The sequence below is a fragment of the Oryctolagus cuniculus genome, chromosome 4, assembly GCF_964237555.1.
Source record: "Oryctolagus cuniculus chromosome 4, mOryCun1.1, whole genome shotgun sequence".
Classification (NCBI taxonomy): Eukaryota; Metazoa; Chordata; class Mammalia; order Lagomorpha; family Leporidae; genus Oryctolagus; species Oryctolagus cuniculus.
Window position 1 is genome coordinate 125213448 of NC_091435.1, and position 18533 is coordinate 125231980.

General features: G+C 41.1%; 1 protein-coding gene across 6 annotated transcripts in view; it reads left to right on the plus strand.

Moving 5' to 3' along the window:
• The window catches only part of PLCH1 (phospholipase C eta 1), a 300525-nt gene that overhangs the window by 46075 nt on the left and 235917 nt on the right, over positions 1–18533 (plus strand). The window lies entirely within an intron of this gene.

Genomic DNA, 18533 nt, shown 5'->3' on the forward strand with positions numbered 1-18533 from the left:
AGAAAAGCAATTCTCTTACTCTTTGTGAGTCTCACCACAGTTCACGCTCAGCAATTTTATAAACGAGTGCTCTTTACAGTCTTCTGGGTTTTCATAACAGGGCTGGGAGGTTTTTTCAAGCTTTCATATTTTTCTTGCCTCTCATGAAGCCTGGCTATTGGCTGCTGCCAGATCTAGTGGGCCAATGGGAAGCAGACCCGTTTGACTCAGGAGCAACTAACCTTGTCTCTCCCTGGCAGTGTGTTTGTGGAGTGAAGGCTGGGAAGTTTCTTCCTGTTTTTCCTTTCTGGTTTTTCTGCCCACATAGAAATCATTGTCGTGGGATCACTCCTATTTTCCTGAACAGTGTCTGAATGTGATGTCACAGGAGTCTTTTTCTTCCAAGTGGGAAAAGAAATAAAACCTTGTCTATGCCTGCTTTATGCTGGGCCACAGCTTTTGTTGTTTTAAATAGATTGTGAATTGTAAGTATTTTTCTGTTTACTGGGTAAGTCATTAAAATAGTCTTGGAAGAGGGTGAACAGAAACTGTGTACCAACTTCTGTTTCATTTGTAAAAAGAGAGAAATGTGAAATCTATTATCTGGTGTCCAAGTTTCAGTCAAAAGCAAAAGCTCAAATCCAGACCAGTTCTCAGCACATGGTAGAAGATTTCTCATCTCGAACTTGGCAAAACAAATGGAAAGTATGTTTTCTCATGAAATTCTTATGGCAATGTTAATTTTTATTCTTTGGGAAAGAATAACCGAATAGATCAGACATATACCTGGATACAAATTTTAAAAACTTAAAAAAGAGCATTTAATGAAAATTCTCTGCCATATCTCTCTTCCTCAGCCTTTCAATTCTTTCTTTCAAAGACCAATGGTGTTATTAATTTCTTGTGTATATTTTTATATATGTGTATGTGCAGATATGTCTTTTTTTTTTTAATCTTTTAAGAACTCAAATAGTAGGGGTCAGTGGTGCAACAGTTAAGCTGCCACTTACAACACCTGCTTCCTATCTCAGTATGTTTGGATTCAAGTTCTAGCTCTGCTCTTATTCCCAGCTTCTTGGTAATGTGTAACCTTGAAGGCAGCAGGTGATGGCTCAAGAGCTTGAGTCCCAGCCAACTCTGGATTGAGTTCGGAGCTTTTGGTTTTGGGCTGGCATAGCCTCAGACATTATAGGCATTTGGGGAGTGGACCAGGACTTTCAAATAAATAAAAATAAATCAATTTTAAAAATTAAAAAAATCAAATAATAGTACACTAGCCACATCATTTAACATTTTGCAATTTTTGGTAACAGTATATTTTGTGTATCATTCCATATCAGTGTAAAGAGCCTGCTTATTTATTTTTAAAATGTATCTTTCAAATTGGCAAATAAAAATTGTGTTTATTGTTTAAAGCATGTTTTGAAATATATATACATTTGAAGTGATTAAACTGAGGTAATTAGAATATGTGTCACCTATACATCACCTCAATGCTTATTATTATTATTATTTTAAAGATTTATTTATTCATTTAGAAAGAGTTAGAGAGGCAGGGGCAGAGAGAGAAAGAAAGAGATCTTCCATTCACTGGTTCACTCCCCAAATGGCCACAACAGCTGGAGCTGGGCTGATCGGAAGCCAAGAGCCATTAGGTTTTTCTGGGTCTCCCACATGAGTGCAGGGGCCCAAGGACTTGGGCCATCTTCTACTGCTTTCCCAGGCCATAGCAGAGAGCTGGATTGGAAGTGGAGCTGCCAGGTCTCAAACTGGCACTTGTAGAGGATGCCGGCACTGCAGGCAGTGACCTTACCTGCTGTACCACATACTTATTGAGGTATAGCATTAGGTTGCTTATTTGAAATCTTCTTCTTCTTTTATTTATTTATTTATTTATTTGAGGTGAGGTAGAAGAAGAAAAAGATGGTGCCAGATGCTAGTTCTGTTACCAAATGCCTGAAATGGCCTGTGCTGGATCAGGGCTAAAGCAATGAGCTGGAACTCAATCCAGGTCTCCCACCTGGTTGTCAGGAACCCAGCGACTTGAGTCATGCTGCCTCTCAGGGTCTGCATTAACTGGAAGCTGGGATCAGTAGCTGGAACTGGGACTTGTTCCCAGGCACTCTGGGATGGGATGTGTGTGTTTAAACTGGTCCTAACCACTAGGCTAAGTACTCCTTTGACCTCTTCATTTTTAATAATAATTTTTAATTTTTAAAAAAGATTTATTTATTTCAAAGAGTTACAGAGGCAGAGAGAGAGAGAGAAAGAAAGAGAGAGAGAGAGAGAGAGAGAGAGAGGTTTTCCATTTGCTGGTTCACTCTCCAAATGGCCTCAATGGCCAGAGCTGAGCCAATACAAAGCTGGAAGCCTGGAGCATCTTCCTGGTCTCCCACGCAGGTGCAGGGGCCCAAGGACTTGGGCTATCCTCTACTGCTTTCCCAGTACATAGCAGAGAGCTGGATGGGAAGTGGAGCAGCTGGGACTTGAACTGGCACCCATATGATATACTGGCACTACAGGCAGCGGCTTTACCTGCTACCCCACAGTGCCAGCCCCCACTAATTTTTAATTTTTTAAAAAATTTATAACAGCTAGTCTGGTGTGATTTGTTAGTAGACTTGCTACTAGAGTCCTTGTGCAGGCTGACCTGGTACCTGGGTCAGTAGGTGGGTGAGCCTGGCATCTAGGTCTTTGGGCTGGGTAAGGATCCTGGATCTACTGGAGTGGTAGCCTGTTGATTATATTGTGGGTATGGACCTAGAACATAGATTTACCAGAGGGAGCCTGGGACAGGTATCCATAGGGGCTGCCCTGAATCCTGATATATAGGGATCTTTGTAGAATGGGCCTTGAACCTGAATCTACAGACTTGGCCCAGCATTGGAACCGGCCTGGTGCCTGAGTCCATGGGGGTCGACTGGTCCTGAGGCTGCCCTGAAGACTGACCCTGTGTGAACTGGCCTGGCATTGGGGCAGCCCTAAATCCTTGTGCTTCTTGGGCCAGTCCACAGCCTGGGGATGCTTGGGTCAGCCTGGTGGGCTCCAGGCTTTAAGGCTGCCTAGAAGCTGAGTCTAACAGAGCTGTCTGGAATCTAGCACTATGGAATCTAACCCAGTGACAGGGCAGGTATGAAGGCTTAGTTGGGATAATGGCCTGGAATTTGGCACTGTGAGTGCTGTCACTTCTGAATATTTCTATAGTGGAATTTTTCTATATTTTTCTATAGTTGGGGTCTGAGGCTTACTTTCCTCTCCTTACCTGAGGTTGAGGATATCTTCCTTTATGCTATGCTGCCTGGGATTGTGGGAGGTGTGATGGTGGATAAAGTGAAACTGTTCTTCCCCTTTTCAGTGTGTCTTAATTTTTTTTTCTGGGCTACACACAGGGGCTTTGTTTCTGACTTGGCTCCCTTAGCTGTCATGTAGGTAATTCTATGTATGAATAGTTCAAATTCATTTGCCTTTTTTTTTTTTTTTTGACAGGCAGAGTGGACAGTGAGAGAGAGAGAGACAGAGAGAAAGGTCTTCCTTTTGCCATTGGTTCACCCTCCAATGACCGCCGCGGCCGGCACACTGCACTGATCTGAAGCCAGGAGCCAGGTGCTTATCCTGGTCTCCCATGGGGTGCAGGGCCCAAGCACTTGGGCCATCCTCCACTGCCTTCCTGGGCCACAGCAGAGAGCTGGCCTGGAAGAGGGGCAACCGGGACAGAATCCGGTGCCCCAACCAGGACTAGAACCCGGGGTGCCAGTGCCACAGGCAGAGGATTAGCCTAGTGAGCTGCGGCGCCGGCCCTCAAATTGATTTGCTTTTAAAGATTATTTATTTGAAAGGCAGAGAGACAGGGAAAGACAGGTTGTCCACTGGTTCACTTCCCAAATGGCCACAATAGACAGGTCTAGACCAGGCTGAAGTCAGGAGCCAGGATCTTCATCCTGGTCTCCCACACAGTTGGTAGAGATCGAAGTACCTGGGCCATATTTTCCTCCCTTCTCAGGTACATTAGCAGGAAGGTGGATTGGAAGCAAAGTAGCAAGGATTTGAACCGGTACTCTCATATGGGATGCTGACATTGCAAGATATGGCTTACTTCACTATGGCAAAACACCAGCTCCCAGGTTGATTTATTTACGGAAGGATGAGCACTGAAAAGTTCTGTATTGCCCTCATGCTATTACTTTATCTTTGGGCTGCATATTTCCCATTTTATGGATGTACTGTAATTTAATCATATCAATCAAATAGGTTGCTTTTAATCTTTTGCACACCATAATGTAGTGAATAACCTCATATATACCATTTTTCACATGTCCAAGTACAGCTATGGAATATATTTTTGGAAGTGGGATTTCAGAGTCAACGATAATATGTTTGTAGTTTTGGTAAGTATCATCAAATTGGCCCAATAGAGTTTTTACAGTTTTTACTTCTATGAGAATTGTATCAGTGATAATTTCCCCACACGCTACAGTGTATCATCAAACTTTTAGACTTTTGTTTAACTGATAGATAAAAATCAGCATTTTGGTATAGATGAAATGTGCTTTTATCTCATTAACTATGGGGTACTTTATAAATTTCAGTTTTGAGTGGAGCCTCAGAATAGAAGATGTCACTTCATTCTTTCTACTATAGACTAAAAGATCAACTTTGAAGAAGTGGGATAGCAGTTTTTGAATACCATCTGGTAGAATTGGTACAATTATTGGTACAATTATTTTTCCCAGAAACCTTTTACAAAAGATATACAAACTTCATGCATTTCATAAATACAAATTTAGGAACATAGTGATTCTCCCCACCCTATTCTCCCTCCCACCGGTGCTCTCACCCATTTTCCTCCTTCCTCTCCTATTCCATTCTTCTTTTTTACTAAGATCCATTTTTAATTAACTTTATACATATAAGATTAACCCTATACAAAGTAAAGAGTTCAACAAATAGTATTTAAAAAAAAAACCACAAAAACTGTTCTGGGCTATTGCTGTGGTGCAGCAGGTAAAAGCCCTGGCCCATATGGGTACTGGTTCAATTCCTAGCTGTTCCACTTCTGATCCAGCTCCCTGCTAATGCTCCAGGGAAAGCAGCAGAGGATGGTCCAAGTTCTTGGGCCCCTGCTTCCATGTAGGAGAAATGGAAGGAGCTCCTGGCTCCTGCCTTCATATCGGCTCAGCTCTAGCTCTTGTGACCATTTGGGGAGTGAACCAGTGAATGGAAGACCTTTTTCTCTCTTTCTACCCTTCTCTGTAACTCTTTCAAATAAATAAAATAAATATTTTAAAAAAATGCTTGTTCCTCAACAGTTGAGACAAGTACTGTTCAATGTCATTACAATTCAAAACGTGAATTTTACTTCTATAGATTACCTTCAACGTATTCTGTAAGTTACCACAGATCAGGGAGAACATATGGTATTTGTCTTTTTGGGATTGTCTTATTTCACTAAGAATAATGGTTTACAGTGGCATCCATTTTGTTGTAAATGACAGGATTTCATTTTTTTTTACTGTTGTGTAGTATTCCATGATGTATATATCCCATAATTTTTTTATTCAGTCTTCAGTTGATAGACATCTTGGTTGATTCTGTATCTTAGCTATTGTGAATTGAGCTGCAGTGAACACGGAGGTACAGATAACTCTTTCATATGCTGATTTCATTCTCTTGGGTAAATTCACAGGAGTGGGGTGGCTGGGTCATATGGTAGGTCTATATTCAGATTTATGAGGTATCTCCATACTGTTCTCCACAATGGCTGTACCAGTTTACATTCCCACCAACAATGGATTAGGGTACCTTTTTCCCCACATCCTCACCAGCATTTGTTGTTTGTTGATTTCTGTATGAAAGCCATTCCTATGGGGGTGAGGTGAAACCTCATTGAGGTTTTGGTTTGCATTTCCCTAATGGCTAGTGACCTTAGCATTTTTTAATGTGTCTGTTGGCCATCTGAATTTCCTCTTTTGAAAAGTGCCTATTCAAGTCCTTTGTCCATTTGTTAACTTGGTTGTTTTGTTTTGTTGTTGTTGAGTTTCTTGAGTTCTTTATGTATTCTAGATCTTAATCCTTTATCAGTTGCATAGTTTGCAAATATTTTCTCCCATTCTGTTGGTTGCCTCTTCACTTTGCTGTGCTTCATTTGCATAGCAGAAACTTCTCAATTTGATTTTATCCCATTTGTCAATTTTGGCTTTGATTGGCTGTGCCTCTGGTATCTTTTCCAAGAACTCTTTGCCTATGCCACTATCATGTAGAGTTTCCCCAGTGTTCTCTAGTAATTTGACAATATCAAATCATAGATTTAGGTCTTTGATCCACTTTGAATGGATTTTTATGTAAGGTATAAGGTAGGGTCTTGTTTCATACTTCTGCATGTGGAGATCCAGTTTTCCCAGCACCATTTGTGAAGAGTCTGTCTTTGCTCCAGGGATTGATTTTAGCTCTTTTGTCAAAGATAAGTTGATTGTAGATGCATGGATTGATCTCTGGAATTTCTATTCTGTTCCATTGGTCTACATATCTGTTTTTGTGCTGTTTTGATTATAACTGCCCTGTAGTATGTCTTAAAATCTGGCATTGTGCTGCCTTGTTGCAGTTGATTTCTTCTGAGAGGATTTGTTCTGAGAGGAGGAGCATGGTGGGGGCAAGAGGCGAGGAGTCACCATACAGACCCTGGGAGTCGGGTGAAAGTGGGCCTGAGGCGAGCAGCCCGAAGACTTACTTATTTCAGCTGCTACAGCTGCTTATATAGCCAAGGCAGCTGATCCAGTCAAGGGGTGGTCTATGCCTTAACCAATCACAGCCTGTTGCCAGGCAGAATCCAAAGCCATCCAATCACAGCCTGTTGCCAGGCAGGCTCCGTTTGCCATGTGGTTTCCAAAGCCATCCAATCACAGCCTGTTGTCAGGCAGGCTCTGTTGCCAGGTGGATTTCAAAGCCATTCCTGAGTAACTGATGCTCGCTTGCCAGCGGCCATCTTTGCATGGCCTTCTCATTCCACCACACTGCCTCCACTTTGTTTTTGTTGTATAAGATTGCTTCAGTTATTTGGGGTCTCTTGTCTTTCCATGTGAATTTCAGCATCATTTTTTTCTACATCTGAAAAAAATGTCTTTGGTATTTTGATTGGTATGACATTGAATCTGTAAATTGCTTTCAGAAGTATGGACATTTTGATGATATTGATTCTTCCAATCTATGAATATGGAAGATCTTTTTCCATTTTTTTGTATCTTCTATTTTTTTTTTCATGTTTTGTAATTCTCATTATAGAGATCTTTGATATCTTTGGTAAAATTTATTCCAAGGTATTTGATTTTTTTATAGCTATTGTGAATGGGATTGATCTTAAAAGTTGTTTCTCAGCTGTGGTATTGTCTGTATAAACAAAGGCTGTTGATTTTTGTGTGTTGATTTTATATCCTGCCACTTTACCAAACTCTTTTTTTTTAATTTATTTGACAGGTAGAGTTATAGACAGTGTGAGAGAGAGACAGAGAGAAATGTCTTCCTTCCGTTGGTTCACTCCCCAAATAGCCGCTACAGCTGGCACTGCACTGATCTGAAGCTAGGAGCCAGGTGTTTCTTCATGGACTCCCATGCTGGTGCAGGGGCCCAAGGATTTGGGCTGTCTTCTACTGCTTTCCAAGGCCATGGCAGGGAGCTGAATCAGAAATGGAGCAGCAGGGACTAGAACCCGGCACCCTTACCAAACTCTTTTATGAGTTCTAATAGCCTCTTAGTGGAGTCTTTTGAATCCTCTCTATATAGAATCATGTCTTCTGCAACTAGGGATAGTTTGACTTCCTCCTTCCCAATGTGTATCCATTTGTTTTCTTTTTATTGCCGAATGGGTCTAAAACTTCCAAGACTGTATTGGATAGCAATGGTGAGAGTGGATATTTTTCTCTGGTTCTGGATCTTAGGGGGAATGCTTCCAGCTTTTCCCCATTGAATAGGATGCTGGCTGTGGGTTTGTCATAAATTGCTTTGATTGTGCCAAGAATTGTTCCTTCTATACCCAATTTGCTTAAGGTTTTCATCATGAAAGGATGTTTTATTTCATTTATTTTTATTGTTCTTCAGTTTGTTAATATGATGTATCACATTTATTGATTTGCAGATGTTGAACCATCTCTGCATACCAGGGATAAATCCTACTTGGTCCAGGTGAATGATCTTTCTGATGTGTTGTTGGATTTGACTGGCTAGTATTTTGTTGAAAATTTTTGCATCTATGTTCATCAGAGAAATTGGTCTGTAGTTGCCTTTCTCTGTTGTATGTTTTTCAGGTTTAGGAATTAAGATGATGTTGGCTTCTTAGAAGGAGTTTGGGAGGGTTCCCTTCCTTTCAATTATTTTGAATACCTTGAGAAGAAATGGAGTTAGTTCTTTAAATGTCTGGCCCTGGGCTTTTCTATGCTGGGATGGTCCTTATTATTGATTCAGTTTCCATCTTGGTTCCATCTGTTTAGGTTTTCTGTGTTGTCATGGCTCAATTGAGGTAGGTGGTATGTGTCCAAAAATCTGTCCATTTCTTCTAGGTTTCCTGATTTCTTGGCATATAGCTCTTTGTAGTAATTCCTGATGATTCTTTGTTATTTCTGTGGTATCTGTTGCTGTATTTCCTTTTTATCTCTAATTTTATTTATTTGGGTCTTTTCCCTCTTATTTATTTATTTATTTTTGATTAGTTGGGCAATGGTGTATCAATTTTGTTCATTTTTTAAAGAAACAGTTCTTCATTTCACTGATCTTTTGTATTTTGTTTCAATTTTGTTTATTTCTTTAATTTTGATGATTTCTTCTAATAGTTTTGGGTTTGGTTTGCTGTTGTTTTTCTAGGTCCTTGAGATGCATTTATAGGTCATTTAATTGGTACTTTCCAATTTATTGATGTAGGCACCAATTGGTATAAACTTTCCTTTTAAAACTGCTTTTGCTGTGTCCCATAAGTTTTGTTCTGAAGTATTATCTTTATTTGTTTCCAGGAATTTTTTGATTTCTCTTTTGATTTCTCAATGATCCATTGTTCATTCAGGAACCTGTTGTTCAGTCTCCATGTGTTTGCATATGATCTAAATATTCTTGAGTTGTTGAATTCCAGCTTCATTGTTGTCAGAGAAGATACATGATATGATTTCAAATTTTTTGTATTTGTTGAGACTTGTTTTATGGCCTAATGTGTGGTCAATCCTAGAGAAAGTTCCATGCACTGGTAAGAAGAATGTGTATTCTGCAGCTGTAGGATGGAAATTTTTTTTAGATTTCTGTTAGGTTTCTTTTGTCTGTAGTGTTAATTAACCCTGTTGTTTCCTTGCTGATTTTCTGTATGGTTGAAAGTGGGGTTTTGAAGTCCCCCATTACTATTGTATTGGAGTCTCTGTCTCCCTTTAGGTCCATTAACATTTCTTTTAGGGGCTGTCACTGTGGTGCAACGGGTTAAAGCCCTGACCTGAAGCACTGGCATCCCATATGGGTGCTAGTTCTTGTCCTGGCTGCTTCTCTTCTGATCTAGCTCTCTGCTATGGTCTGGGAAAGCAGTAGAGGATGGCCCAAGTCCTTGGGCCCCTGCACCCATGTGGGAGACCTGGAAGAGGCTCCTGGCTCCTAGCTTCAGATTGGCACAGCTCCAGCTGTTGCGGCCATCTGGGGAGTGAACCAGTGGATAGAAGACCTCTCTCTCTGTCTCTACCTCTCTCTGTAACTCTGTCTTTCAAATAAATAAATCTTTTAAAAAACACATTTCTTTTAAATAGCCAGGTACCTTGTAATTAGGTGCATATGTATTTATAATTGCCATATCTTCCTATTGAATTGCTCCCTTAATCATTACTTTGTGTCCTTCTTTCTCTCTTTTAATTGTTTTTGTGTTAAAGTCTGTTTTGTCTGATATTAGGATGGCTACACCAGCCCTTTTTTGGTTTCTGTTAGCAGGGAATATCTTTTTCCATCCTTTCAGTTTTAGTCCATGAGTATCTTTGTTGGCGAGATGTGTTTCTTGTAGATAACAAATAGATGGTTCTTGTTTTTTAATCCATTCTGCCACTCTGTATCTTTTAGCTGGAGACTTGAGGTCATTTACATTCAAGATGACTATTGATAAGTAACAACTTGGCCCTGCCACTTTTCCATACATATTCATATTGTTTATTTTAGTTTTCCTTTGTCCTTTTACTGTGAGATTTTCTGCCTTCACTGTTTTTCATAGTGCTGACCATGTTTCTGTGTTTCTGTGTGTAGCACATCCTTAAGGATCTTTTGTAAGACTAGATGGATGGTAACAAATTCTTTAAATTTCTGTTTATTATGGAAAATTTTTAACTTTAATTTATAAATGGGAGCTTTACAGGGTACAGTATTATGGGTTGACAGTTTGTTTTTTTCTCTTAAGAGTTGGACTATATCTTGCCACTCTCTTATAGCCCTTAGGCTTTCTAATATTAAATCAGCTGTGAGTCTAATTGGGGATCCTCTGAAAGTAATCTGGTGTTTCTCTTGTGTACATTTTACAATATTTTCTTTATGTTTTACTATGGAAAATTTGACTACAATGTGTTTGGTGAAGATCTTTTCTGGTCACGTCTATTAGGAGTTCTATGTGCTTCCTGTACTTAGATGTCCCTTTCTTTCTCCAAATTGGGGAAGTCTTCTGTAATTATTTCACTAAAAAGGCCTTATAGTCCATTCTCTCTTTCCAGGCCTTCAGGAATTCCTAAGACCCATATGTTGGGCCATTTGATAGTAACCCATAGATCTCCAACACTGTTTTTAAGTTTTCTAATTTCTTCTTCTTTTTCTTTTCTTTCTTTCTTTCTTTTATTTTTTTTTTTTGGTCTGACTGAAAAATTTCAAAGATTTGTCCTCTAGCATGGATGTTTTTTCTTCTGCCACACCAAATTTACTGTTAAGGCTTTCCACTGCATTTTTTATTAGATCTATTGAATTCTTAATTTCTAATATTTTGCTTTGATTTCTCTTTAAAATCTCAATTTCATAAGAAAAAATTTTATTCAGCCGGCGCCACAGCTCACTAGGCTAATCCTCCGCCTAGCGGCACCGGCACACCGGGTTCTAGTCCCGGTCGGGGCGCCGGATTCTGTCCCGGTTGCCCCTCTTCCAGGCCAGCCCTCTGCTGTGGCCAGGGAGTGCAGTGGAGGATGGCCCAGGTGCTTGGGCCCTGCACCCCATGGGAGACCAGGAAAAGCACCTGGCTCCTGGCTCCTGCCATCGGATCAGCGTGGTGCGCCGGCCGCAGCGTGCCAGCCGTGTCGGCCATTGGAGGGTGAACCAACGGCAAAGGAAGACCTTTCTCTCTGTCTCTCTCTCTCTCACTGTCCACTCTGCCTGTCAAAAAAAAAATTTTATTCAAATCATGTATGGTTTTCTTTAATTTGTGGATTTGCTTCTGATTGTTTTTAAGTAATCCTGTGATTAATTTTTGAATTCCATTTCCATCATGTCATCAATCTATTTATTTTCAAGTTCTAATATTAAAGTGTTGTGTTCCTTTGAGGGCATCATTTTGTCTTCCTTATTCTTGTTTCTTGAGTTTCTGCTTTTATTTTTATGCCATTGTGGAGTTTATTGTTATTTTTTTTTCCTCTCATTCCTTTTTTTAAAAAAATTTATTTTATTTATTTGAAAGACAGAGTTACAGAGAGAGAGAGAGAGAGAATCAAAGAGAGAGGTCTCCCCCAAATGGTCACAATGGCCAGAGCTGAACTTATCTGAAGCCAGGATTCAGGAGCTTCTTATGGGTCTCCCATGTGGGTGTACAAGTCCAAGCGCTTGGGCCATCCTCTATGGCTTTCCCAGACCATAGCAGAGAGCTGGATCAGAAGAGGAGCAGCCGGGACTAGAACCGGCACCCATATGGGATGCCAGTGCTTCAGGCCAGGGTTTTAACCCTCTGCGCCACAGTGCTGGCCCTTCCTCTCATGGCTTTTATCTTTGAACTATGACTTTGTGGCTTAGTGGAATATCTGCACTTTCAGTGAATACCAAGAGGTGTGTGGTGGGTATGTCCAGGGAGCTTTGGTCAGTGCTCCAGGGTGGGGTGAGTATCCAGGGTAACACCCAAGTTGAGAGTGGTAGATCTCTTGTTCACAGAAGTGGGGGAATTGTCACCTCTGTGGGTGTGATCACCCCCTTACCTCCTCTCCTCCAAGCTGATCAGTGCCTGGGTGGTAGCCCCCAGTGTGTTCAGTACTCCTCCACAGTGCCATATGAACAGCACATATGATGTGCACAGTTCTTACTGTGAGCACAGTTCCTGCTGGAGTGCCTGCCTCAGGCAACCAAGGGGCTCGGCGCCTGCGGAGCTACATCCAGTGATTGCCCAGAAACCCAGCTATACTCTGCACCCTCTGACACAGTCACAGTGTTTTCACAGTGTTTGCACTCAAGCTGCCATGTTGCCCATACCAACAGGATGGAGAGTATCCCTGCTAATTGCCTGGTTCACATACAAGAGCTGGAGGAACTGTTACCTGCTTGTGTCCAAAATGGTGCTAGCCCTCCCACAGCTGGCTGCAGGGCACTGATATTGATGGGGGGAGAGGGGAAGAGAGAGACATCGCTTTTTCTTTTTTTCCCTCTGAGTTAGCAGTCACCCCGCTCCTCTGAGGGTTCTGGGCCAGACTCAGACAGTCCACTAGGTTCTCCCTCTAGTTGTATCAGCAGTGGCAGGGACCCGTGTAGTCTGACCTCCCTTTGCTCGCCAGAATGGGCACTTTCTCTGAACCCGGTCTGCTGGGGCATTTGTTGTGCCCGTGGTCTTTGCTGCGTGTCTGCACCTTCCACCCAGGCGCAGACCATTTCCAGTGCTTTAGCAGGGCCCCCATGCAGTTTTCCCTGCAACTTTCCCCTGAGAGTGTACTTTCTCCGCTTTTTTTCTTACTAATTTCGCCTAGCCTAGAGCAGACCACCGTGCTGCTATTCTGCCATCTTGGAACCCCTTCTGCTGTGTTTCAGGTTTAAAAATACTTTGAGGACAGTGTCATTCCTAGATTTCGACCAAGTGATTACTTCTTTACCCATTCTTCTTTTTTCTTTTCTAAATAGACTCTTTCAGATGGGGCTCAAGGTAGGATTTATCTCCCTCCACATTTTGTCTACTGCTCTTGGAGCAAGATCTGATGCCTCCTGGTCATGTCCGTTACTCTCTTAAGGTGACACATCCTGCCAAAGCAGTTCTCAGAAAGCCCTCTTACAGCTTCTTTTCTATTTCTGTGTTCTTGTATTATATTGTCCTGCACTAATTCCTGGTTTATCAAATCCAGCAGCTTTGTAATGATGCTTTCTTCCCTCCCTCTCTCCCTCCCTCTCTCCCTCCCTCTCTCCCTCCCTCTTTCCCTTCCTTCCTTCCTTCCTTCCTTCCTTCCTTCCTTCCTTCCTTCCTTCCTTCCTTCCTTCTTTCCTTCTTTCCTTCTTTCCTTCTTTCCTTCTTTCCTTCTTTCCTTCTTTCCTTCGATTTATTTATTTGAAAGGCAGAGAGAGAGGGAGAGGGAAGAGAGAGAGACCATCTATCTGCTGGTTTACTCCCCAGATGGCAGCAATGACCAGCACTAGGCCAGGCTGAAGCCAGGAGCTCATCCAGGTCTCTCACATGGGTGTCAGGGGCCCAGGTACTTGGGCCATCTTCCACTGCTTTTCCTAGGTCATTAGTAGAATGCTGGATCAGAAGTGGATCAGCCAGGACATGAACCACAGTGCCTGCATGGGATGCCAGTGTCATAGGTGGCGGCTTTACTTGCTATGACACAATGCTGGCCCCCCAGTGCCATTTCTGAATACCATCTAGTCACTGACCTGGTACTGCTTGCCATTTTGACTAGAACTAAACTTTAATTATTAACTTTGCCAGCTTTATTTTAGTCTAAAATCTTTACAAAATTATTGTTTTTATTATCGCTCTTATCATAAAGTGTCTATCCCAGGATTTATATTCTGGATAACTTATGTTTAAGCACACATTTTTTATTACATCACATTGTATTTAAACAGCATCTTAGTATTATCAAGGTAACTTTTTCTTTGGTGACTGAAAAACAGTTTTTGAGTATCCATCGTTCTTGTCTACTAAAATGTTCCATTATCCTCTTTCCTGGTCCTTTGATACCTAGCTCTGATCTCCCACCCTCCAGGAACCCTTTTCTGATTGCCTTGGTTTACTTTCATTAAACTCCTATGATATATGCTTCACTGCCTGTCTGTCATCTACTTTGCCCTTTGCTGTGCCAGTTGGACATAAGTCTTTTTGTTTCTGTACCCAGTTCTCCCATTTGGATCCTGAACTTCTTCAAGACTGGGACTGAGTTTAGGCATCCTTCCTCTCTGTGGGAGCATGGCCCAGAGCCTGCATATAGGTTATTTCATTCATAAGTTGATTGGGAACAATTACAGTCTTTTACACCTCATGTGCTCTGATTAGCAAAAGGGGGAAGTGTTTCTGTACTTACCCTTCTTTGAAAGTGAGAGGAGGACAGATGATGTTTGTAACTCTGTTCAGTTGCCCAGTCTCCTGATAGGGTAGGGACAGCAGCTGAAGGTGAGAATCCAACACTTTCCCCGTGAGGAGCTCCCTTCATTCACTGGGGAGTGGGGAAGAGGACAGAAGAGAGGGTCAGGTGAACTGGGGAAACTGGGATGCCTTTTCTGAGACTGAATTTTGGGAATCCTTATATATGAATGAATGAGAGACAGAGCTATTCTGAAGTCCATTTCTGATATTTAAAAGCTTTGGAAATTGGGGCCTGCATTCTGGCATAGTGGGGTAAGCTGCTACCTGCAATGCCAGCATACCGTATGTGTGCTAGTTAAGTCCAGGCTGCTCCACTTCTGATCCGGCTCCCTGCTAATAAACCGGGGAAAGTTGCAGAAGATGGCCCAAGTATTTGTGCCCCTGCTGCCCATGTGGAAGACCTGAATGGAGTTCTAGTGTCCTGACTTTGGCCTGACTCAGCCTTGACTGTTGTGGTCATTTGAGGAGTGAACCAGTGAATGCAAGATCTCTCTTTGTTGCTTTCTCTCTCTAACTCTGTCAAAGAAGTAAATAAATGTTAAAGTAAATTAAAACATTGGTGCTTAACGAATGCCTGATTGTTTGGTCTGGAGAATTTGTGTTCACAAAACCAGATTCAGTTCAGATATGCATCTGGAATCCAGTATAGCTACATAGTAAAACCCCAAGCAGAAATTTTGGGTTATAGGTTTCCTCAAATTTGAAATGTTCCTGATACTGAGCAGAAGCCAATTTTTTTCCCTGTTTAGAGAAACTTGTTTTTTATCTCTGGCTACAGATTCCCCACATTTGAAATTAGAAGACAAATGAATATCTCAAAGTGAAAAACAAACAGAACAAAATAACCGGAAAAAAAAAAAAACACCAAAATACTCTCAAAACACGAGATATGAGCTGTGGACTAGAAAACATAAAGGTTAACCAAGGGTGGGTGTTTGGCTTTGTGGTTATTAAGCTAATTAAGATGCCTGTGTGCCATGCTGGAGTGCCTGGGTTCAATTCCTGGCTGCTGCTCCTGATTCCAACATTCCTGCTAATGCAGACCCTGAGATGCAGCAGACGATGGGTTCTTGCCACTGTGTGGGAGACCTAGATTGCGTTCTTCTTGGCTCTCAACTTTGGCCTGGCCCAGTCCCAGCTGTTGTAGGTATTTGGGGTGAAACAGGGGATAGGAGCTCTGTCTGGTGTCCCTTTCTCTCACTCTCAAACAAATGAATACATACACACATAAATACATAAGTCAATGAGTAACAAGATAATTTGAGAAAGAACCAAACAGAATTTGAAAAAATAATAATTGAAAATAACTCAATAGATTAAATAGAAGTTAAATCAAGACAAACAGGGAATCAACTAAAAGTAAAGAAAATTTTAATTATAGCTTGAGAACAAGAAGAGAGAAAATGGAAAAGAGGCAACTTGAAAAGATAATGGCTGAGTAATAATATTCATGAAGGCATATGCATTAACACCGAAGTAAAAAGAAACCTACACATAAACAACATGTAATAGAATTATAGGATCTGAAAGAGAGGCTCTTAAGCTGCCTCTTACTCTGTGACCATGCCATCTTCAAGGATGGAACAGATTATCTTGACAATGTAACCATAGAAGGTAGAAGACAGAAGACAGTAGAGAATTATGTTTTGTAGATTGAGAGAAATTCAAGGTCAGTTTAGGATTGTATTTTCGTTAAAATTATTTTTAAAAATAAGATCAGGGTGGGCATTGGGCACAGAGGTTAAGATGCCTCTTAGGAAGTTTGCATTCCATAACAGAATGGCTGGGTTTGAGTCCTGGCTCCACTTCCTCCCCCCCCCCCCCCCAGAAACCTTTTATTTCAATAATGCAAACTTCATGGAGTTCATAAATGCAACTTCAGGAACATAGTGATCTTCCCAGTGTATCTGCCCTCCCACCCCCCTTTCTCCTCCCTCTCTTATTCCCATTATTTTTTTACTGAGATCTATTTTCAATTAACTTTATACAAGTATATTAACCCTATACTAAGTAAAGAGTTCAACAAATAGTATTAAAAAAAAACCACACAAACAAACAAACAAAAAAAACCCTGCTCCTCAATAGTTGTTGGCTCCACTTCTGATTCTAGCTTTCTGCTGTTGAGTACACTAGGTGACAGCAGGTGGTGGCTTGCTTAAGTATTTTGGTCCCTGCCACCCACAAGGGAGACCCCAGTTAAGTTCCAAGTTCCTGGCTTTGGCCTGGCACAGTCCTACATGTTGTGGGCATTTGAGGAATAAAGCAGCAGAAAGGTCTCCCTTCCCCTCTTCCTGCATTTTTACAATAAGATTATTTGTTTCTTTGAAAGGCAGAGTGATAGAGATTGAGACACAGAGATCTGCTATCCACTGGTTCATCCCCAAATTTCAACAGCTGGCTCTTGGCATGCTACATTTCAAATAATTAAATCTTTAAAAAAATGCATGTTAAAATTTCTAAGGTAACTACTGAAAATTGGTAAAAAAAATATGGATAGCTTTCTTGGGAAAGATAAAGTGAGAAAAATAATAAAACTCAAGAAAAGTGGGGGAAGGTAGAGAATAGGCAGGATAAACAACAAGCACAGTCTAAGATGTAGAAATAAATCCTGCTGTATCAGTAATTATAATCTAGAGGAATGTAGTTGAAAAATTCAGCCACACACTATTTATGAGACATTTTAAGAATTAAGAATGTAGGTAGGTTAAAAGTAAAAAGATAAGTGAATGATCAGAAGCCAAAGGAAAGTTGACAGCATAGTACTGACATTACACAGCATAGACTTTAAATGATGCAGCATTTTTAGAGGTGAAGAAAGTCACATTGGTTAAAAAGGCTCAAGTTACCAGAAAGTTAAAAAACTTAAAATACTTTTTTTTTTTTTTTTTTTTTTTTTTTTTTTTTTTTTTACAGACAGAGTGGACAGTGAGAGAGAGAGAGAGAAAGGTCTTCCTTTTGCTGTTGGTTCACCCTCCAATGGCCACCGTGGCCGGTGTGCTGCGGCTAGCGTACCGCGCCCATCCAAAGGCAGGAGCCAGGTGCTTCTCCTGGTCTCCCATGGGGTGCAGGGCCCAAGCACTTGGGCCATCCTCCACTGCACTCCCGGGCCATAGCAGAGAGCTGGCCTGGAAGAGGAGCAACCGGGACAGAATCTGGCGCCCCGACCGGGACTAGAACCTGGTGTGCTGGCGCTACTAGGTGGAGGATTAGCCTAGTGAGCCACGGCGCCGGCCTTTTAAATAAAATAAATAAGTAGTTCAAAAATTTCTCCATGAAAGAAAATCCAAGTTCAATGGGCTTATAAGTAATTTTATGAAATATTCAAGGAAAATATATTTTAAACTTGCATAAATTCTTAGAGGGAATAGAAACTCATTCTATGTAGCTATGATAGCCTTGCCATAAAACTCTGTTAAGAGGAACAGGTGTTGTGGCTCTGTGGTTAAGTCACTGCTTGGGATGCCCGTGTCTCATTTGGGATGTACCTGGGATTGAGTTCCACCTCTGGTTCTGATCCAACTTCCTGCTAATGTGCTTGGGAGGCAGCAGATAATGGGCAAAGTACTTAAGTACCTGCCACCCATGTGGGAGGCCTGGATGGTGTACCTGGCCCCTAGATTCAGCCTGGCCCAACTATGGCTATTGAAGACTTTGGAGAGTGGGCCAAAAGAAAGAAGACCTCTTTATCCCTATCTCTCCCTCCTTCTCTGTCGCTCTGCCTTTCAAATAAATAGATACATAAAACTTAAAAAAAAAACCTGTCAAAACAAATATGATAGACTTTATAGTCCAACCTTAATTAGAAACATAAATGTAAACTTCATAAATAAAAAATAAGCAACCCAAATCTAGTTAATGGATAAAAATGGTAATATTATGATCAAAATAGGTTTATCTTGGAATTGATTTAACATTAGAAAATTTACATCAACAGACTAATGGAGAAATATCTTATGGTCATATTAGTAGATGCAGGGAAAATGCCTTATAATGTCTAATATTGAATTATGCAAAAACATTCACAAAA